Raw genomic sequence first — 23,864 nt, forward strand, 5'->3', positions numbered from 1 at the left:
GCCAGATCTACCTTATTGAAGGAGTTCTAGCATTTGTGTTGCTTCTGCTGTATCCCTGTCCTTGTAATCTTCATTCTGAAGGAGGTGATCTCTGTTCCTCATGTAGGAAGATTGTCTAAAGATAAGAGTCAGTGTTTTCTGAACATATTCATGTTATTTGACCTGCAATTAAACAGGCTCATAAGAAAAGGTTACAGAAATAGAGGAATCCCTCCACAAATCAGGTTGGCTTGACCATGGTTTCACTGTTGTCTCAGTACCTAGAACAGTGTCAGATACAAAATAGCTTCTCAATAAAGAATGGCTGAATGAATGAAAAAAATGAATGAATGAATGAATGAATTGTTGAAAGGCTAAGACTCAGTGGTAACTGAGTGTAACCCATTCTGTGTGGCCAGGTCTAATTAAATTATGTTATTAATTACCATATCAAGGTCCACTCATTCTGGTTAAAGGTATGGCACTTCCACAGTTTTTGCCTTATATTTAACACAATAGAGTGTCTTGGAAAATGGAAACTCCTAGTGATACTTTCTCATTTTGCTCATGTTTCCCTATGTCATATGTACTTTTTTAAGCCTGATTTTCCCCAGGACTGCTAAATCACTTCTTCAGACTGATTCAGTCAGATTGAAATGTTTTGATGAGAATTTGCAGAAAGTTCTTGACTCATAATTTTTTTTTTTTTTTTGTAGTGGAAATGGAGTAAGACTGTTCTGTAATAATATCATGTTTCCCAGCCTTGGCTGCTACATTTTTAGATTGAACATTTCATTGTTCTCCTTTCAGGGTTTTGAGTTCTGCTGGTGAATTTCCTTCGTGTGTGTGGGAGGAGATTTTGTATTGTTGTTTTACTTTTGTTGTTTTATTTTTGCTCTTATTTCTCCTATTTTTCTTTATTTTGTTAAATGTTGATGGAGAGGATTTTTTCAATCATGTTTTAATCCTCCATCTTTACTAGGAAGTCCATGTATTGTGCTTCATTTTTTAAAATGACATAATATTTTAGAATAAATCAGTGATCTGTGCTATTTATTATATTTTTATTTCTTTATTTCTTATTTTAGTTAAGATGCAAAACTATTTATTGAAAGCTTCAAGACCACTGATAATTTTCTCAGCCTGCTTTTTACTTTTCCAGCTGTAGATTTTATTGTGTGAATTTCCAAGTAAGATTTTTCTAAGCTTTGTGATTGTCTTTTCCTTTCCTTTCAAACATGAAAGCACTTGTTTTGTGATTTATGAAAGCCCTTATAATTAAATAACAGCAACATTCAGCAGTATTACATGTAGTCAAGAACAAAAATGTCTTCTCAAATGCTAAAGCAGATCTTTATGAGGAGATATTTTTAATCTTAAACTTTATAATATAAAAATTGAGGCAACATGGATTTTTTATAAAAATTATTTTCATACCTTACACAATTATGACACACACTTTAAAAGCCCTTCAGCCACTTAAGCAGCATTACTCCTTATGAGCATGGTCTTTGATATGTAAGGGGAGTCAGTGTGGCTTGCTTTAGAAACGAAAATTGAGTCATTATATGAAAGTCTGTCTGCCTGACTTAATTGGACTGACAAGGACTAGATTAAATATTTCTTTCTTGAAATTCCTTCATTTATAAACTTATGCCCTAATTACATAAGCACAGTTTTCTGGAAAGAGAATGGATCCTACGGGATTTCGACCTTCGGTAAGGTTGGCTTGCTCAGGGTTGACTATAACTGCTTCTCCTTGCTCTCCTTCTTACATGAAATTAAGGGAATTGGATTTCAAGGCATTGACGTTTGTTAAGTCTCAGCCACCATAAATACTTGGAGGTAACAAAAGAGATAGAATAAATGATGGACAACTTAGGGAAAAGGAAAAAGAAAGAAATCAGGAAAGAATATGTACATGAATATGGTTAGAATGGTAAATGCTAAAAATTTTTAAAAATCCTAACACTGCAAAACAAACTTTTCATTGCAGTTTCCAAATAATAATTTTATGTTAAGTATAATTCAAATTAACTTGACTAGCTCATGGAAAGAAATGGGCAGAAATGTATAATTATTTAAATGAAAGAGTAAATTAAAGAAAATATATACCTTTCTCTATTAAAAGATTTCTATTAGCAAAAGAGTTCTCAAAATTTGAAAAAATAATTAGGAAAATATATGCTAAGGAAGAACAGTATTACATTTTCCTTTTGCATAAAACTTAATTTGAGGGAGCAGATGTGGTTTAAGCAGTTGAGCCCCTGCTTCTCACATAGAAGATCCCAGGTTCAGTCCCCAGTGCCTCCATGAAACAAAACAAAACAACAAGCAAACAGACAAAAAACCCAACCCATGAGAGTGATGTGGGTCAGTAGTTGAGTGCTGCTGTACAGATTCAATCCCCAGCCTGAGTACCTCAAAAAAAAAAGAAAAAAAAAAGGGAAAGAAAAATCCTTAACTGGAGAATTTAAATTGATGTTACAAATTTTGTTTATGTAACCTAATAAATAATGTTAAATAATTGATATTTATTATCATTACTAGTTTCCTTAGCTTTTATAGAGAAATAACTGTTATGGATGCATGGTAAAGAATACGTTTATTACAGTTTTATATGCTTAATTTCTAGCTTTTCTTAGGTCAAGTTGGCAAGTAATTACAATTGTATATGCTGTCTGCTTGTGTTCTTTTTCTGTTCAATTCTCCTTAGTAGTTGAGAAGTAATTGAAATAAAGTTTCAAAACTATTTCCTTATTTTTATTTGAAATAATGCTAATTTTCATCTATAAATCACCTTGAATAATCTTCCTTTTGTCCTAGGTAAAAAAGAAAAATTCCCAAGTCCTGCTTTTTTTAAAAAAAAAAAAAAAGATGGGACTAAAACTTGAAGTTTTATTTAATTATTTTTCTTAGTATTTTAATATGAATGTTGATTTCTTTTCACTTCTTGGAGTCATGAACGTCTGTGTAAAATATAAAAGCAGAAAAACAAACAATTCTTGAGAAAATGTTTGGCAGAAAAATTGAATGCCCCATGGTGAGTCTCACCTTTTAGAAAAGACAGGGAACCAGAGGTGTATTTGTAAGAGCTTATTAGATAAGAGAAATGATTCACAAACCACTGGGATACACATATTGCTCTGTGGGAACTTCCTTCAGAGTTAGGATGCTTCTGAGAGAACGTTTTAAAGTGCATAGATACCTACACAATTATAGAGGGCACACGTATAACATTTCAACAGAAAGATCATTTTATTTTCTGAGTCAAGTGTTTCTTGCTACCTTTTAGATTATGCAACATATTTCACTGGGGACCATGGTAGTGTAGCAACTCTCAGGTTAAAGCTTTCATGAAACAAAGCTTACATTTTTTTCTAGCAGCAGGAAACATTTGACTGAAAAGCAAATCACAATCCTTTGAGACTAGATGCATGCTGTGTAATTCTGAGTTCAGCATGTGTCTTAGGGGGCATATTTGATACTTTTTTTTTCCCTAAGGCAACTGTTTTGTCTGTCTGCAGATACAAAAGACATTTTATTCAGCTGTTAAAACTCCATCTTGAATATAGGCAAGAACTTGTAAATGTTAACATTAAATGAAAAATTGCAAGCAAGTTGTTTTTGCTATTCTCTTTATATTCTGGTTGAAAGGTGGTCTTCCTTTTTGGGCCTATGAGTAGATTCTTTTAAGAAATTTCAAGTTTAAGTTAATAAAATGAAAATAGAAAATGATACTGTTAAAGTTGCCTTTATTAATGTTAGCCATGTATCATTTATAAAACACATTTGCTCTTTTATTTTCAACTTATGTGTATGTGTTCGTGGTGAATTATTTTTAAGTATTTGTATAATGTGGCTATGAAATCTGGAGAACATAGTAAACAGTTCTCTCTGTGCTCTCATAAGAAAGAAGCCTGCAAGCATTTAGCCACATGTGGTGAATAGCTGCTCATTGATATATACAGATGTTAATAAGCTCAATAAAGGAAATTACTTTGGCTGGGTTTTTTTTTTTTTTTACCAAAATCTTTACAAAGAATTAAATAAAGACCTCAAATTTTGCTTATTTATAGTTCCATTGGTTATTTTTCTTATTTTGTCCTAAACATTCTTTTTCAAACATTTCATTGATGAATATTTTGCAAAATAAGTTTCTTTACTGCTGAGACTCTGAATTTCTTTTGAACATTCAAAATATAGACCATTAATATAGTGTTTACCTGCCTTTACATAGTTTTTGAGGTATTTTGAGTTTCTGACTTTACAAAAAATTTTTTTGGTAACTGAGCGTATTGCCTCATGAAATTTAAGCACTAAATAGAGAACTAAACCAAAAACCCAAAAGAGTAGTCTGTTATAAAGGAATAATAGACCATCCCAAAAATGTGTGGTCTCTTTTGAGGCAAATATATCATTCCTAATATTTTGTATGTTATTTGAAATTTTAGCATTTTAGAAACTATTTTATATTTGTATATTATATCTTATTTTAATTTAATGAGAATATTGTAAAACATTGATAAAAGAAGACAGGAAAAATAGATATGCATAAATAAAATGTGGCAATTTTAAAAATGAAAAATAATAAACAGAAATAACAACAAACTAAAGGAAAGGAAAAATGCAAAACAATGAGAAATATTTTATATACAAAATATTAGGTATTCAAGCAGAAAAAGCATATGGTCTGTAGCAATTTGTCTTTTAAAATTTTATTTTATTTCTTATTTATAAAAATATATATACAAATATTGAATTATTCTCTAAAAGTACACTAAAATATGAATTTTAAAAATTTATGTTATTGAAATTAACTGAGTCGCTGTTATTCATTAGGTAAATCAAAAACACTTGTTGGTTGTTTTATATTCTTTTTCTCATTTATGTTATCCACACTGGGTCTGATTTAACTTAGGATGCTTATGTAAGTATGTGGCATATATATATTTTTAAATTTCATATTATCCTATTCATTTAATTCTTACCCATGACCCATGGAATGAGAGAACCATCCTTGAAAATACAGTCTACAACAGTTTGCTTTCTGGCCATAACATTTTAAATCCTGCCCACATGCAAAGTCTCCAGTTCTACCATAAAAGTCTCATCCCATTAAATCTTTGGCTTGAGTTCCATCATCTCATCATCTAAATCATTGGATGTAGCACCTCTTAATTAAAAGACTTGTAAACAAAAAAGACAATTTATTTTCCTTTCCTTCATCTGACATTCAAGGAAATGAAAAAGACAGGATGATCTCATAGCCACACATGCTCAAAAGTGGGAGGGGGACAGAAGAAGGAACATAGAAGTCACTGATCCATAGCAAATCTGAAACCCAGCTAGTTGGATGTTGTGAGTTCATTGATTAGGGCAGTTCTGCTCTCTAGGAATACTTCTTTGTTGCTCTTCACTCTAGCCTCTGAATAAATATTCCTTACATTTAAGAAAAGGTTTTTGTTTGCAGCTGCACAACTTTCCAGCATGCTACCTTCCTGAAAGAATTTGGAAGTTCAAAGGCAACTTTTATTTTGAAATGCCTGTTTCTTTCAGCCCGTAAATGTATAATTTCTTTTAAAATTTGGGGATTTCCTATGTATCAAACTATGTATTCTCTATTTGACATCATTCATACCTATAACTATCTGATAAGCTTCTCTCTGCTTTTCCTCAGGGTGCTGTGGGGAAATTTTCTTAAAAGAACTTTTATCTAGATGGTCACGGAAGATTCTTAGAATCCCATTTGTCTAGCTAAACCTTTCTATTATTACCTCTTTATATCTTTTTAACATTTTAACAAATGTTTTTACTGTACACCCTTAATTTCATCTTTACCTTGAAGCTACCATTTATTACAGAGGTCTGGATTGAATCTTGGCACTGAGAACTTTTTTCAGGCTGATAGTTGTTTGTTGAAGGAGACTGCATATGAGAAACAATTTTAACTCTGATCCTAGCAAGTCCTGGCTCTTTGGATTTCCATTAACTCCTGATAGAAAATGGAGCAGTTCATTCTTTAGAGCATCTTGCTTCTCCTATACTTTGTTGTGGGCAGCTAAATAAAACAATTGACACTAAACATTTTATATGGAAATCTTAGCTATATCTTAATTTCAACTGATACTCTTTTGGCATTCCATATTACTGCAAGTAATTTTTGCTAATTATGCTTCTTGTTCATAACTTATACTTCCTTTTCTACTATGATTTTCCCTGGTGAATATAGTACTAATTTCCTCACTTCCCTTTAAGACCTACTAATAATCTCCTTAAGTAACTTCAGGAGTAACTTTAGGAACTGTCCACTAACAAGTCCCAAAACTAATGCCACATGTTTTAGATTTTTATTATAGCAGCATCCCAATTCCAGGTACCAATTTATGTTTTTGTTATCCATTGCTGAATTGCAAACTATCTCAAAACAAAGAGCCTGGGAGCAGATGTGGCTCAAACAACTGAGTGCCTGTTTCCCGCATGGGAGGTCCTGGTTTCAGTTTCTGGTGCCTCCTAGAAAAAACAAAACAAAACGAAACAAAACAAAAACAAATATACAGACAACAAGCAAAGCAAACAAACAAAGTACAACTCGGGAGCAGATGTGGCTCAGTGATTGAGCACCAGCTTCCCACATATGAGGTCCCAGGTTTAATCCCAGCCCCCAACCCCCACTACCTCAAAAAAAAAAAAAAAACGGTGATTTGAAATAACAATTAGTTTATTTGCATACAATTCTCCAACCTAGGCAGGGATTAAATGGGTATTTTTTCTGTGGGTCTTACCAATGCCTTTCTTGTGGTTGCATTTAACTTTTTAAGGAAATTGGGATTGGGTTCAATTGGAACGCTGGAATAGTTGGATATATTACTCTTTTCCATGTAGTCCCAAGGCCTCTTCATCTTCAAATGAACTTTCCTCCTGAGTAGTTAGACATCTTATAAGATGACTCAGGGCTCCCAAGAACTGAAAAGTGGAAGCTTTCAGGCTTGCACTTAAAAATATAAAAGCATCACTTCTGTCATGTGCTGTTGGCCAGACACAGCCCAGATTCAAAGTGAGAGAATAGATTACACCTTTTGGTTGGAGAGTTTCAAGGTCACAGTTATAAATAATGATTAAGAATAGGAGATATTTTTATGGTCATCATGGAAATGCAATCTACCAAAATATAGGATGCCATACCTTAATATAAATCTTTTGAATTTTTAGATTCATTGGATATTATAATTAAATGGTCTTATGAGCTATCAAATTTAGTGTTCTATAAAATTTAGGAAACTTTTCTCTTTAGGGAAATTTAATTAAAAATAAAATTTCCTTCCAACCCGGAAATTCCTCTCCATAATATATAGGAAAGAAAAAAAACAACTTCATTATCAAATAAGTATTAAACCATACTACAATATGCATCACAGGTAATCCACTAAAAAGATTGCAAAGAAAAAAGGAATCTCAGCCCTTTTATATAGTCAGGCAGATACAATCTATTACATACATGTTGTCTTCATACAAACAACAAATGAAACTGCTGGTATCTTTTCAACAAGCAGGAAGTTATGTCTCAGAATTGACCACCTGGGCTTAAACTTTCAGAGAGACAGGACATCACCCTCCTTGATGTTTGCATTTCAAAGTGTTGGCTCCAAGGTCCCCAAGAAAGTATTCGTGAGATGCAAAACTGGCAAGAGGTTCTGTATTAGTCAGGGTTCTCTAGGGAAACAGAATCAAGGGATATCTGTTGATAGTAAGAGATTTATCAGTCTCTCATGCAGCTGTGGGGATATACGAATTCAGGTTCCGCAGGAAGGTTGCAACCAGGGCCTCCAATGAAAGTTCAATGAAGATTCTTGATGAGTTCTGGGAGATGTTGGCTGGCCAAAGAAGAACTGGGAAATTCTCTCTCAATACTGGAATCACTTACCCTTTTAAGGGATTCAACTGATTGGGTTAAGCGTCATTCACTGCAGATGGCAATATCCCTGATTGATGTAATTATAACCAGCTATCCATGATTTACCACTGCAGTAAAGTCAATGGTGACTAAAGTCCATAAATGGCCCTTGTATTACAGTTAGTCCAGGGCTTGCTTGGTCAAACAACTGGACATAATTACCTGGCCGAGTTGACACAATAGCCTAACTATCACAGGTTCATTGAACTTTTTATCAATGAACATTGATGAAATGCTTTTATTATCTCAAGGAGGTAGAGAAAGCTTTTACAATTTCAAGTGTTCTAAAAAGAAATGCTCAAAAGAAGGAAGGGTGTTCTCTTTCCCTCTTGGCACAGGGAAATTTTAAATTAAATTTTTTTTAGACTTGTATTTATCCTTTTAATTTACACTATCTGTGGCAGTGTGAAATTATTTTATGAATCCTGAAAAGATAAATATTATGTTTTAAACTAATCCATTCCTGTGGGTATGAGACCCAATTGACTGGGGCATGATTCATGTTGAGTCTCCGCCCTCTTACTGGGTCTGATATAAAGGGAGATACAGAGACTCAGACAGAGAAGAAAGGGGCTAGCATATTTGATTGTGCAATGTGAGAGAGAGGACTGCTTAAACACAAAGCTCTGAAGAGACTGGGCTTCTCAAGAGGAGACCAACCCTGCTATATGCCTGATAGTTTACAGCTGAGCTTGGAAAGAGAGCAGAACAGTGGAGACTCATATAGGAGGCCAGGAAAGAGACTAGCTCTATGTCTGGTTGCTCACAGCTGAGCTCCAAGAGATGGCAGATTCTGGAGGGAGGTCAGAGACCTCTGCAGAGATTGGCGGCCATCTTGCTTCACCATGTGGCAACAATGCTAGGACAAACAGTAGCTGACTGCGGTCACCCCTCGGGCTGAAGTGTGGTTTGCTGGCCTGGCAGGGGAGCGGCCGCGGTAGGCCAAGCTGCTGCCCCCATAATAGGGTAGCTGGTCGGACTCACCGCCACCCCTGAAGGGAACTCGGCATGGGCGCAGAGTGCCCTCGGGTCTCCCCTTCTCGGCAGCCATGCTTCTGCGGCCGCCCCTCCTCCCGGATGGCGCCACACGATGCCTGTGGGGCAGCACCCTTCTTCTTCTTTCTCCCTGCCCAGGCGCAGGGCGGAAAATTCCAGTCTGCCCTTTTCCCTCCCCCGGACAGTAGCAACAGCCAGGCGTGGGCGGGAAACTCAAGTCTGCCCTCCACCCCAGCAACAGCAGCCACCAATCCCTAAACCCTGCCCCTTCCCCCAGCAACAGCGACAGCCAATCCCTAACCACCACCCCTCCCCCGTCCAGCACCGCCCACTGACCTTTTGCCGGCAACCAATCAGAACAGGGCGTGGCTTCGACCAATCAGCCTTCCCCAGCCCCTATAAAACTGTTGCCTCTCCCTCAATAAAGTGGACTTGCGTGTTTACCTTGTCTCCGCGGTAGTTCTTCTGCCGTGCGCCCTCCAGTCCTGAGAGCCCCCGACAAGGGCCTGGCCTCCCTTGTCCACAGTTCGTCGCCTGCTTCTCCGGGCGACCCCTTCGTCGCCGGCTTCGCCGGGCGACCCCGTCAGCCGAACCGCGCAACCCCTGTGAGACCGACCCCTCGTCTGCTGCCGGACCGACCGCTCATCCCAAGTGGGACCGACCCCTCGTCCTAAGCTGGACCGACCCCTCGTCCGCAGCCAGACCCCACCTCTACCGACTGAGCCAGCTGCCGCAGCTGACTTTGGTAAGAAAGCACCTCTTACGGTGCCTTGAGTTGGACTTTTCATGGCCTTGGAACTGTGAGTTTTTACCCCAAATAAATACCCTTTATAAAAGCCAACAACATTTCTGGTATTTTGCATTAGCAGCCGTTTGGCAAACAAAACACTATCCTTACCAGATGGTCATCTACGCATATACTGATTCCTTTTAAAGAGAGATCTCTATGACATTGTAAACTGTACCATTATTGGATACTAATTATTAGAAAAGTATTCATTACCCTTAATAAAAAAGTCATTCCAACTTTAATCCATTTATGCTAGAGCATCATTCATTTCCCTCCCTATTCACTTCCTTTCTCATTGCTGGCTTTCAATTTCATTCCCACTGAATTCATCCTCATCACTGCCATATAAGAGTTCTTTGTAAATATGATCATCACTTCCCTTCTCAAATAGTCCATTAGGTCTTAAGAGTTTTCAGGATAAATGTCACACCACTTTTAACTCTATGAGCCTATCTGACCTAGTTTTGTGCTGGTTCACCAAGCTTGCACTACTCTTTAGTCATAAATTAAAATATTTCGTTCCTCAAGGTCATCATGTCTTCTTATGTCACTTTACCTTTGCATATTCTTTTTCTTTCATATTAAGTATTCTCCTATTCCTTCTTTACTTGCCTAATATCTGTTTATCATTTGAGATTCACTTGAAGCTTCATTCCCCCTGAGAGACTATTCCTTTCCATCTCTAAAATCTCTTTGACCAATGAGTTATTTAAACTGTAATGGTTTATTTCCAAACAATTGAGGAAATTTCCGGATCTCTGTTATTGATTTCTACTTTATTCTTTTGAGAGTAGAGGACATAGTTTAATATGATTTCAATGCTTTTACATTTATTCAGACTAGTTTTATGATCCAACATTGGCACTTGATGAGAATGTATATTCTACTTTTGTGGGGTGGATTATTCTAATGATGAGTACAACTCATTATCTGAATATCTGTTCTATCAATAATTAGAGGAATGTTGAAATCTCCAACAATGATTTTGATTTGTTTATTTCTCATTTACGTTTTATTAATTTTTTCTTCAGGGTTTTTTGAAACTCTGTTATTAATTACATACACATTTAGGGTCTTTCTATTTATTTTTTGAATTCACCTCTTTATTATTATAAAGTGCCCTTCTTTATCTCTGGTAACATTCCCTGTGCTGATATCTACTTTTCTTCATATTAACATAGCCACTGTGACCTTTCTTTGTGTTGTTTGTGCATGCTTTCCCCATCTTTTACTTTTCTTCTTACTCCCAGTTAAATTTTTATTTTTATCATAATCACTCTTCCCGTGATTTGCATTCCTAAAGAAATCAGTGAACATTCATACAAAGATGTATGTATGAAAGATGATTACTAAGCATTGTTTCTAAGGCAAAAACAGAGAGAGAATTTATCTAATTTTAAAATACGCTTTATTACAGGTATGCAAAGGAAGGCATTCTCGTTACTAAAACTAAAGATCTTTTTTCAATAAACCTTTACTTGTAGATTAATTTTAGATTTATAGAAAAGTTGTAAATAGAGTACATAGATTCCCATATACTTGATACCCAGTTTCCACTGTTGCTCACATCTTACATTAGTAGGGTATTTTTGCCACAGTTGATGAACTGAATAATTCAGAGTTCTTCAGGGAAAAAGAACTATCAGTATGTATGTACATATATAAGGATATTTATTATAAGGGGGTAGCTTTCACAGGTGTTATCCTGACAGTCAGAATCCATATGCCAGGCTGTCGACTGGAAATTCCGGTAAAGGTAATGTTGAAGTCTTGAGGCAGAAATTCTTCTGATCTCTGAAACTCTCAGTTCTTTCTGTTAGTACCACCAACAGATTGAATGAGGCCCACCCACATATGGAGGGTAATCATATGTGGTTTATTTAAGGTCAACTGATTGTTGATGCTAATCCTATTTATGAAATACCTCCACAGTAACAACAGACCAGTGTTTAACTGAACAAATGGACACCATAAGCTAGCCAAATTGAGAAATAAAGTTAACCCTCACATGAACCAATATTGATATATTATTATCTGAAGTCCATACCTTATTTGGATTTCTTTAGTTTTTATCTAATATCCATTTTTATTTTGTTCCAGTATCTCACCCAGAATAATATATTATATTCATTAGTCCTGCCTTTGCATGTTGAAAGTGCATTCCTTTTAGTCACTGAATAATATCCCATTGTATGGATGGAAGAATGTTTATTTTTCCATTCACTTATTGAAGGACTTGATTGTTTCCGATCATTTGCAATTCATAAAGCTGATGGAAACACTTGCATGTAGGTTTTTGTGTGAACATAATTTTCAAAGCTGTTGTGTAAATACCTAGGAGCACAATTGCTGGATCATATGGTAATTCTGTGTTTAACTTTGTTATAACCTGCCATATTGTCTTCCAAAGTGGCTGTTCTGATTTGCAGTCCCTCCAGCAATGAAAGAAAAAGTTCTTATTGCTCTGCATTCTTGCCAGCAACAATTATTATCAGTTATTTTGGATTTTAGTGATTCTAATAGGTATGCACTGGCATCTCATTGTTGTTTTAATTAGCATTTCCTTAAAAACAAATTATGTTGAATGCCTTTGCATATGTTTATTTTCCATCTGCATATCATCTTTGGGTTGGTATTTGTCCAGAGTTTTTGTCCATTTTTAAAATTGAACTGTTTGCCTTCTTATTGGTAAGGTTATCTTTTACTTTTTATATATCTGACTTTTATATTTAAGGAGGCTTCCTTGTAGACAGCACAGATTTGGTCTTGCTTTTCTAGGAAATCTTATAATCACCACTTTTTAGTTGGGAGTATTATGTAGCCAGATTTTCTCTAGGTTCTTGACTATGTTACAAAAAAGAATTTAAGTACATCCAGTTTAGTTAAGAAAATGAAAGAAGAAAAAAGGGAGAAAATAACAGATTATGGGTCCCAGGTATACTTGCCGGTTGGTCCAGGCAGAGAGGAAAAAGGCTCAAAAATGCTACATTACAGATTACAAATCCCCAGGCGTACTTGCTTGCTGGTCCAGGTAGAGTGAGAAAGGGCAACAACAGACTGATTTAGCTTTCCTACTTGCTTTTTAAATCATTAATTATTCTACCTCTTTGCTAATGTTGGGGGAGGGATCCCAGTTGTTTGCTGTTTTGATTAGTTCACCCCACCTGTCAATTGTCTGGGGGAGATCCAATGACAATGCCCCTTGATAATATCTGGGGCTTTTTGTTGATCCTGGATTAAATCCTGTTCTGAATGGGGGCTCTTGTGTGGTTCTTCCAGCAGCAATCTTGTGGGGTCTCCATGGGTACATGTTTCACGGTTTTGTTTTTATTCCCTAACCTATCATGTCTCGTTTAGAGCATTTTGCTATTTGCTTTTTGTGTTCTCATTTGTTCTATTCCCCGCCCCCCCACACACTTTACTGCTTTCCTTTGACTATTTTTTAAGATTCCATTATCATATTAGCTATAATTCTTAGTGGTTTTCTTAATAGTACTTTTTAGGATATGTAGTATATTTCTCCAACTCATCACAGCCTAACTTTAAGTGAATTATCTATTAATGCTTCATGTATAATCTAAGAATCTTTATACTTTCTTTTCTCCATCATGTCTTTTCAGCTTTTGTTACTATACATTTTACTTCTACTTCTACATATGCTATATTCTCTAAATTAAACTTATAAATTTTCCTTCAAGAGTCCAAAATCCTTTTAAAGAGATTTAAAGTGGGAAAAATCTTTTATATTTCCCTTAAAATTACCATTTCCAATGCACTCCATTCCATTAATAGATACACTTTTCCATCTGCTCTGATTTTTACTTCTTCTGGAAGAATGTCTATTACTTATTGTAATATCTGTCAATCAATGATGAATTAGCTAAGCTTTTATTTGTCTAAAAATGTCATGGTTTTTTTGTGTTTTTTTGGTGAATCCAGGGACTGGGGATTGAACCCAGGGCCTCATATGTGGGAAGCTGGCACTCAACCACTGAGCTACATCATCTCCCCTAAATTGGCTTTTTGTTTATTTGTTTATTTGTTTTTATGAGGTTCTGGGGATTGAGCCCAGGGCCTCATATGTGGGAAGCCAGTGCTCAATGGCTTGAGCTACATCTCCTCCCTAAAATGTCATTAATTTTTTTTCCTGTTTTTATTTTGTTTTATTTTTATGTCCTTAATTTTTGGAAGATATTTTTGCTAGATAAAGAATTCTATGTTGACTGGGTAGTTTTGTTTCCTTTTGTTTTGTCCAGTAATTAAAACTGCTGTTCCTTCTTTATATGACTTCAACATTTTCTAAAAATAGTCTGTTGTCATTCTTATCATAATTCTGCTTTGCATATTGTATCTCTTTGCTTTGGCTGATTTTAAGATGTTTGTTTTATCACTGGTTTACTGCTATTTGATTAGGATACTTAACATGGTTTCATTTGTGATTTGTTGGTTTCTTTTCAGATATATGTTTATTTGTACAGCTTCTTGGATGGGAAGAACAGTTTTCATTAGACTTTTAAAAACTTGTGGCTATTACTGCCTCTGGGTAGTAAACTGATTCAATTGCAGGGATTATCTTGTTTGTTTCTCTTCTGTCAATGATTACATCCTGTGCTTCCTCTTGTCCAATATCTGAAGACAGTTGTTTCAGATATTTTGCCTGGTCTTCTAGTGGTTGAAGGCAGGAGGGTTAGTCCTGTCCATGTTATTCCATCCCATCATATCCTGGAATGGATGTATTCACCCAGTTATATTCATCATGGATATCCAATTTTAAATCTTTCTTAAGACTCTAAAATCCAGGTTGTTCAAAATACATGGACTGTCTCTCGGTCTCCAATTGAGAAACCTTGATCCAACACATTTCTGTAAATATTTCTTTCTTGCAGCTTTTGATCTAATATTTAACAGCAGGATGCTAAATTCAAGAGAGCATGCTTAGTCCATTAAATTATTTGTTTTTATGCCTTACCCTATAGAAACTATTTATACTCAAGGATTTAGGGTAGACTTTGAAAGCTTCTTATGATAGTCCTACGGTAAAAAAGTTGTATATTCTGTTCTATTTATAGTCTAGTGCTTTTTGATGAGGATAACATTGTTATGCTAAGTGTATTTTGAAGTATTTTCAGAATAATTCCTCTGTACCTTAATCTTATAATTGTTAAAAATCTGTAGACCTACACACCTCAGCAATTTAGCAATCTTTTTATTCATTTTTACTATTTGATTCTTGTATAAGGAATCATGACCTATCCCTAAGTATATATATGTAAATACAAATGTACACACATAAATATACATACTTCTAAATATCTGTTTATCTATTTCTAACAGTTTTAAAATATTTATTTGTATACTTAGATACTTAACAAATCTAATATTTACATGCATTTATGTGTATTCTATTATTATAGAAATCCAGTTATTTTGATATGGATAAACAGTTGCCTTAGGATTCATTTTCCAATTATTTCTAATGCTTATCTTTCATATACCAAGTTTCCATACATATCTGGCTTGGGTTCTAGGTTCCTTTTTGTTTTTACCTTTGAAGTACTTGTCTATCTGTTTAACAAAATAGTGATTTATAATAAGTCTAGTGAGGTGGTATGGCAAGCTCTTTTTCCTTTTTAATTTTATGGCAGTTCTCTTGGATATTATCAGCTCTTTATTAATAATGTTGGCATAATTAAATCAAATCAAATATCTTAGCAGTAGAGAAACACAATAAATTTATCATAGTTACTGAATTTTATTAAACTATTGACAAAATGGGTACAAAAAGAATGAAAATTTTCCTTTTAAACCTAACAATGTGTATAATCTGGAGAGTATGTTGAAATAAAGTAGAACACAGGACAAAATGGGCCCCAAGATACAAAAAAAGTCCCTGCCTTTTTAATTGGTGGTCATTGAAACAATGATGGTAAAATTACAGTGGTCCTCTGCTATTGATTTTCCAATTAATATTTCAATTTGCTGTTATTTTAATCTACCTGCAGCAAAACTCTGACCTTGTCACTCCTCTCTTAATTTGCTCCAAAGTTCTCCATTTCTTGATCCTACAGTACTTTTCAAACATTACTTCCTGTTACTTCATTTCATACTCATGATTTTAGTTTAACAAATGTAATTGCTATTCCCCATAATACTTTGGGCTAGTAGATGATTTACAAATATATGTTGAAGATTTGAAGCCAGGAACTGACTTCTCCTCTCTGGCTGTCAAAGTCCTCGATCTCATCTTCTAGAGTAGAAGACTTTTATCTACATTAAAAAGCTGTTGTTTATCAGAGCCACCTTCATTCATGATTTTAGCTACATTTTCTGTATAACTTCCTGCAACTTCTGTATCAGCATATACTGCTTCATCTTGAACTTTTATGTTATGGAGACAGCTTCTTTTCTTAAACCTCATGATCCAATCTCTGCTAGCTTCAAACTTTTCTTATACACTGTAGCAGTTTGATGTGGTTATGAATTCCAAAAATAGGCATTGGATTATGTTTGTAATCTGGTCTGCAGCTGGGCATGATTAATTTATGATTTGGGCTTTCATTGGGTGAAGTCATTAGGGTATTGAGTCCACACCCCTTGATGGGTGGGGACTCACAGATAAAAGGCATGGCAAAGGACAAAGTTGGGGTTTTTTCAATGTTGGAGTTTTGATGTTGGAGTTTGATGCTGAAACCTTAAGCTGGAGCCTCAGGAGGTAAGCACACAGAGGAGAGAGAAGCAAGCCCCAGAAAGAGAGGAATCCTGAGCCCAGGAAGAAGCAAGCCATGGGAAGAGAGGAACCCTAAACCCAGACAGAAAAGACCCTGGAAGGGAGGAACCCAGGGAGCCTGAATCCTTGCAGACATCGACAGCCATCTTGCTCCAACACATGAAAATAGACTTTGGTAAGGGAAGTAACTTATGCTTTATGGTCTGGTATCTGTAAACTCCTACCCCAGATAAATACTCTTTATAAATACCAACCAATTTCTGGTATTTTGCATCAGCACCCCTTTGGCTGACTAATACATACACCTTCCTCACCTCTTTCAGCCACTGTAGGTTTGAAGAGAGTTATGTCCTTGCTCTGGATTAGGCTTCAGTTTAAGAGAATGTTGTAGCTGCTTTGAGCTTCTATCCAGATCACTAAAACTTACTCCCCATTAACAATGAGCCGCTTTCCCTTTCTTATCATCCATGTGTTCACTGGAGTAGCAGTTTTCACATAGGTGTGTACAGCAGGGGAAGCATAGAGAGATTGAGAGATGTTGAAGGTTTTTTTTTTTTTTGTCTTTTTAAAAAAAATTATTGTTGGAATAATGAAAATGCTCTAATGATTAAAGTGATGAATGCACAACTATATGATTATACCAAATACCATTGATTGTACACTTAAGATGGATTGTATGCTTTATTAGTATGTATCAATAAAATTGATTTGTTTTAAAAAAGTAATACATTTTTTAAAAAAGAAATGACAGAAAGTCTAGAAACTATGTCCTAAATTAAAATAAATATATGAGTAATACATTTAGCAAGTAAGGGGAATAATATATATGAAGAAATGTATGCTTTTTTAGGAGGTACTGGGGATTGAACCTGGGATCTTGTATATGAGAAGCAGGAGATCAACCACTGAGTTACAGCCATTCCTGAAAAATGTTTTTTATAGGATGTAAAATAGAAACCTGCCTATATATGGAGAAACATGCTACAATCTTGTAGAGAAAAACTGAATATCATGCAAATATTTACCATGTTATAAATTTAGTATCTTTATCTGTACACTCTGATTCAACAAAATTTTATTGAATACCCACTATGTCCCTGGCACTAGGCATACTGGCATGTTATAAGTATACTGGCACGTCTACCTCCTGCAGCTTAATGTCCAATGGTAGAAGCAAAAATTAGACATGTAAATAAATAAGTATATCACTTACCTAGTGATAAGTGATGTAAAGAAAAGAAAATCAAAGGATATAAGAATGAGCCTGAAGGTGGTAGTGGTGCTGGTCTTTACAAAAGTGAGCGGAGAAATTCTCTGTGAAGAGAACCTTTCAAGAGAAGCACCTGAGCACTGAGTGAGCATGCCAGGTGACAATCTGAAGGAAATGCCTTCCATTGAGAGGGATCCAAGTGCAAAAGCCTGGGGCTAGAATGGATATGGTATGTTTGGGAAGAGAAAAGCATTCAGCATCTGGACAAGTGGACAAGGAGGGGAGTGTGATAGGAAATAAATTTGGTTGAGCACTGAAAAGAAAAACATATATAGGAATCATACAAACATATACATATATATGTAAAACTTTTCAGTATACATTATTAATACATATTATAGTTAAAGGGTGAATATCCCTATGTGATGATTAGGCTACTATATCAATTTGGCCAGGTGATTATGCCCAGTATTTTGGTCAAGCAAGCACTAGGCTAATTGTAATGCAAGGACATTCATGGACTTTAATCACCAGTGAGTTTACTGCATAGATAGCTGATTACATCTACACCAATCAGGGAGATCATTGTCAGCAATGAGTTACCCTCTATCCAATCAGTTGAATGCTTTAAAAGGGGTATTGAGGGAAACGGACTTTGGCCCAGTGGTTAGGGCGTCCGTCTACCATATGGGAGGTCCGCGGTTCAAACCCCGGGCCTCCTTGACCCGTGTGGAGCTGGCCATGCGCAGTGCTGATGCGCGCAAGGAGTGCCGCGCCACGCAAGGGTGTCCCCCGCGTAGGGGAGCCCCACGCGCAAGGAGTGCACCCGTGAGGAGAGCCGCCCAGCGTGAAAAGAAAGAGCAGCCTGCCCAGGAATGGCGCCGCCCACACTTCCCGCGCCGCTGACGACAACAGAAGCGGACAAGACAAAGAAACAAGACGCAGCAAATAGACACCAAGAACAGACAACCGGGGGAGGGGGGGAAATTAAATAAATAAATAAATCTTTAAAAGGGGTATTGATTTCAGCATTCAGAGACAATTTCCCAGCCCATCTTCGGACAACCAACTTCTCCCAGAAACTAATAAAGGACCTTCATTGGACTTTCATTGGAACCCCTGGTTTGCAACCTGCCTGTGGAACCTGGAGTTGTGCATTCCCACAGTCATATGAGAGACTCTTGTGAAATCTCATACTATTGACAAATATCTCCTGTTGATTCTATTTCCCTAGGGAACCCTGACTATTACACTCTAATAGGCAAAAATATTTTTATATATATTTAACACCCTAATAGAAAAGGGCAAAAATATATAAACATATGATTCACAGTGGAGGAAGTGCAAATGACCAATAAATATAATAAGAAATGGAAATTCCTTGACAGATAATATTTTTATCACAAGATTCCCAGAAGTAAGGATGAATAAACACATCGAGTGCTATAACATTTTTTGAAAAACAGTAAACATGTTTGAAAATTAAATTATATAAGGATCCATTTCTAAAGGTGTTTATTCATTACTTTTTGCAAGTAACAGACTCAGAACAACCTGCACTTCTATCCATAGGCAATGTTTGAATGAATGATAATAGTATACTGATGCAAGAATATTCTAAAAGAGTGAATTAATAAATAGATTAATTAAAGGAATAAGTCACTGATATGTGAATTGAATTGTAGAGATACTTCTAACATATTATTAAGTAAAGAAGCAGGTTAAAGAATTATGTATATTAAATATCCTATATAATTATGTAAAATAATTTATATACGTATATTCGTTTGAACAGAGAGAAAAAAAGAATTTTTATTTACCTGCTATATAAGAGTGTGGTATTTGGGAAGAATCAGTGGCTTATTAATTTTATAAAAGTAATTTCACTTGTTCCAATAAGCATTCTTATTTTTATAATTTTTAAAAATTTTAATAAAAGAAATTAAAGAGGAAAATAATGACAGTTATTGAGCTTTTCCCTCTAAAAGTAATAAAGGATTCTGGTCTACTGGCTAGGCTTCTTCCTTTTCTCTAATATTTTTCCATATTCCTGATGCAGCAAGGTGTGGCGTGATGAAAACAGTTTGCCCTATATGAAAGCAATAATGGGGTGTATTATAGAAATTTCAAAAATATTAATGAAAGCCACTGAAAGTTGGATTTTTATTATCATTATGGCAATTTGAGATTATTTTATGAATCCCAAAAGAGAAATATTATGTTTTTAAGCTAATCTATTCCTGTGCATGTGATATCTTTTGATTGTATTAGATTTTCTTCAGATTACTTAATTAGATTGCTTTTGATTGGACTACATCAGTGAGGCATGAAACAACTTGGTTCTCCACCCTCTTACTGGAGCTGAAATGGGCTGGCTTTTATAAAGCGGATTTATTTGCATAAAAGGTTACAGTTCCAAGGTTGTGAAAAGTCCAACTCAATGCACCATAAGAAGTGCTTTCTTACCAAAGTCAGGTACTATTGATTCTGTTGTCTGGGCATGTGGCAAAGCAGATGACCGCTGATCTCTGCCGAGGTCTCATCCTTTCCCTCCGGGCTCACCGTCTCCTCTTGAGCTGCTCATGGGCCCAGCATCTTAGGGGTTTTGTGATTAAGTGATCCTCTACTTCTCTCTCATATGGAAAAATCAAATATGGTGGCTTCCTTTTCCTGTGTCTGTCTGTGTGTTTCCATTTATATATGACCCAGCAAGAGGGCAGAGACTCAACCTGAGTTCAATCAAAAGCCCTAAAGTGATCTTTTCAAGTAGTCTAATAAAAGGGCCCTCGACTCAATTTAATGTAATCAAAGAGTATCATACCCACAGGAATAAATTAGTTTAAAAACATACTCTTTGAGAAGCAGACTTGGCCCACTGGATAGGGCGTCTATCTACCACACAGGAGGTCTGCGGTTCAAACCCCGGGCCTCCTTGACCCATGTGGAGCTGGCCCATGTGCTGATGCATGCAAGGAGTGCTGTGCCACACAGGGGTGTCCCCTGCGTAGGAGAGCCCCACATGCAAGGAGTGCGCCTGGTAAGGAGAACCGCCTTGCGGGAAAGAAAGTGCAGCCTGCCCAGGAACGGCGCTGTGCACAGGGAGAGGTGATACAATAAGATGATGCAACAGAAAGAAACACAGATTCCTATGCCGCTGACAACAACAGAAGTGGACAAAGAAGAACATGTAGCAAATAGACACAGAGAACAGACAACTGGGGGGGAAAGGGAAAGAAATAAAAAAAAATACTCTCTCTCTTTTGGGGATTCATGAAGTAATCTCAAACTGCCACATTTACCATTTATTTTTATTTAAATTTAGCTTGCCTTATAAAAATTGTTTTTTCATAAGAATTTATCTAAGAAATAGCATTGCTAGATAAATCAATAATACCCATAAAATGTTTTCTTCAAATGCTAGGTAAATTTTAGTGGTGTTGTATTTACAAAATCAAACATTAATTGATATGAACACCCTGAGAATATTAGTTTTCATTTTTTTCCTCCAACAGTAAAACACTGTATTAAAATTAACTTTTAATTAGATGCTGTATATATACAATTGTAGCTGTTAAGGGAGAGGGTTGGGAGAAGATCTGAATGGCCTACTTTTTTCCCTTTAGCCCACATCCAAAATAATCTGTGAGGCACATTCTCAGAATCTTTATAAGATTCCAGAGCAGTGTGAATACCGTGGCTTAAAGTAGATTATCTTTCTCTTTTTATATGTATAGTAGACTTTTATTTGATACTTTCAATTACCTTTGGTTATTTTCCATCATAATTACTATCTAAAATAAGCAATAGGATAAGTAAACAGAAGGAATTAATAGTAATTAATAGTAGGAATGATTAAATAAACTGTGTGTTAGGAAAAATGTTTTAATAATTGTTTATCTTAAAATAGTCTCAAATTTACAGAAAAAAATGAAGATTGTAGAGAGGTTTATTATATAAACAAGTTTCAGTTTCCTGCCTTGTTTCTATATCATCATAGTACAGTTTTTACAATTAATAAGCCAATATAGATACATTATTATTGACTACAGAATATTCTTTCTCCATATTCCCTAATTTTATATTTTTCTATTCCACAGCACATTCCAGGAAACCACATTGCATTTAGTCCCCTTGTCTGCTTAGGTTGTCCTTGACTGTGAGAGTTTCTCAGACATTCTTTGTTTTCTGATGATCTTGAAAATATTCAGAGGTACTGGTCAGGGATTTTGTAGAATACCTTCCAAATGATATTTGCCTGATGTTTTTCTCCTGATTATTCTGTGATGGTTTTTGTGAGGAATACCTCAGTGGTCAAATGGCTAACTCATCACTTCATATCAAGGGTACAGACTTTCAAGCTGACTTGTCGCTGTTTTCTTTTTAGTTGGTTTTTATACTATAAACTTTATTATTGAAGAGGTTTTAGTTTATAGAAAAGGTGCATCAAAAATATAAGGGATTTCCATGTATCTCACCTCCTCTATCTCCCACATCTATATTCTCTTTTTAAAATACATTCTCTTAGTATTTTCCTGGGAATGATATGTATGCCATATGATGGAATCACTTCAATAGCTTCTGTTATTCTGAAGAATGTATGAGAAACTTTGAAATAATAGGAATAGCATAATATTATTATTATATGAATTTAACTATTTCCTTTTATTTTTCCAATAGATGATTGTGGTCAGGAAACATTTGCTCAGATAAATGAGACTAAATTTTAAACTGTGTAATAATAAATATATTCTACATCTTATAATCATGTATAACAATTTTATAAAATATATATTTTATACCATAAATCAAGCATATTTAGAATTACATGTTTGTTATTGTATACTAAAAATATTATGGTATATTAAAGGAAAGATGTATAACATACCAAATTCTCTTTTGCAAAATAATGGGAAATTTTCTTTTCCACATGGGAAATCACAACGTTAGTGAAAAATTTTGACAAAGTATCACAAATCAGAAAAGCAAATATGTCTCACATCTCAATGTATCAGCTCTGTTTAATAACCACACTGCTCTTGATAAGCGGGTATGATAGCTAAAAAATATACTTATTAAAAATTTCCTCATTAAGCAGCTCTAGATCTTCCCAGACATAACTGGGATAGTTTTCTAATAATTTAATCTTAGTAGTTACTCTTTCCTTAGTTCCCAAAAGGGCATTTACCAGACCTACCCAGTTCTACTTATAGTAATAACAGGAATAAAATAACATCTCAAAGCAAAACTACAGAATATCATTAGAAGCACCAATATTTAAATCTAAACTGTGATTGATAAATCATTGAAACTGGGACAACAGGAATATGTTTAATGTGCTTGAGACAACAAAGGATTGAGAAATTGCACATACCCTCATCATAAGACATCTGGCATCACTCGTTTTTGTTTTTTTTTTTTTTCACTGCTTTTTTCTTTCCTACCCCTCTCTTTTGCCTATAAAAACCATAGCTCCGCCCCCACATACTTTTTAACATTTTGGGAAGATTCCCCCAGTTCCTTGCTTGTATTTTTGCAATAAATCACCTTCTCACTGAGAGAAGTGTTTCTCCTTTGTGACACTGGATCAAGTGGATCCTTCTCCTGGAGATAGCTGTGCTTATGGTAAGAAATTTGGTGAGCCAGCCAGGAGCTGTGCTGATTTAGGACACAGCCCCTGGAGCAGCCCTGATCCATGTCTCATCAACTGCAGGACTTACCTGAATCCTTCATCTCTGTGCCTAGTAGCTGTCTGGGGATTTCCTTGGAGGACCAAGGTTGTAGGTCTGGGAGAGGTTTCTGCTATGGGTAGACACCAGACACTTCATGTGAAACTTGCCCTGTGCTAGGAAAGTGTGTGAAATTCTTTCTTTTGTTTGATCTGTGCTTACTTTGTCAGTCTGTTAGTGCTGAGGAGACTGTTTGATTGGTTTTGTTTGTCTGCCAATGCCAAGGGGACTGTTGAATTTCAGTTGATCTGAGCCTGTGAATATGGACCTGTTAGGTTTGTGTCCCATTAACTGTGTTCTCAGATTTGGGGTTCATCTGTTGATTTTGTCTTTGACATTGGGGAACCTGCTCTTTTGAGGAGTTTCTGTTCTTGATGTTTTGTCTTTGTGGTTTTGTTAGTGTTGCCTAGCTATAGGAAACTCTCAAGAATGTGCAAACTATGGGTCCTTTAGGTTATAAATTGGAAAAGTGGTCCCTTAAG

At 35.6% G+C, this 23,864-nt stretch overlaps 1 pseudogene; it reads left to right on the forward strand.

The window, feature by feature from the left end:
• The first annotated feature begins 1,670 nt into the window (after positions 1 to 1,670).
• The window catches only part of LOC131279723 (secretory carrier-associated membrane protein 2 pseudogene), a 29,582-nt pseudogene continuing 7,388 nt past the window's right edge, over positions 1,671 to 23,864 (forward strand).

The sequence above is a fragment of the Dasypus novemcinctus genome, chromosome 1 (genome assembly GCF_030445035.2).
Source record: "Dasypus novemcinctus isolate mDasNov1 chromosome 1, mDasNov1.1.hap2, whole genome shotgun sequence".
NCBI classification, from domain to species: Eukaryota; Metazoa; Chordata; class Mammalia; order Cingulata; family Dasypodidae; genus Dasypus; species Dasypus novemcinctus.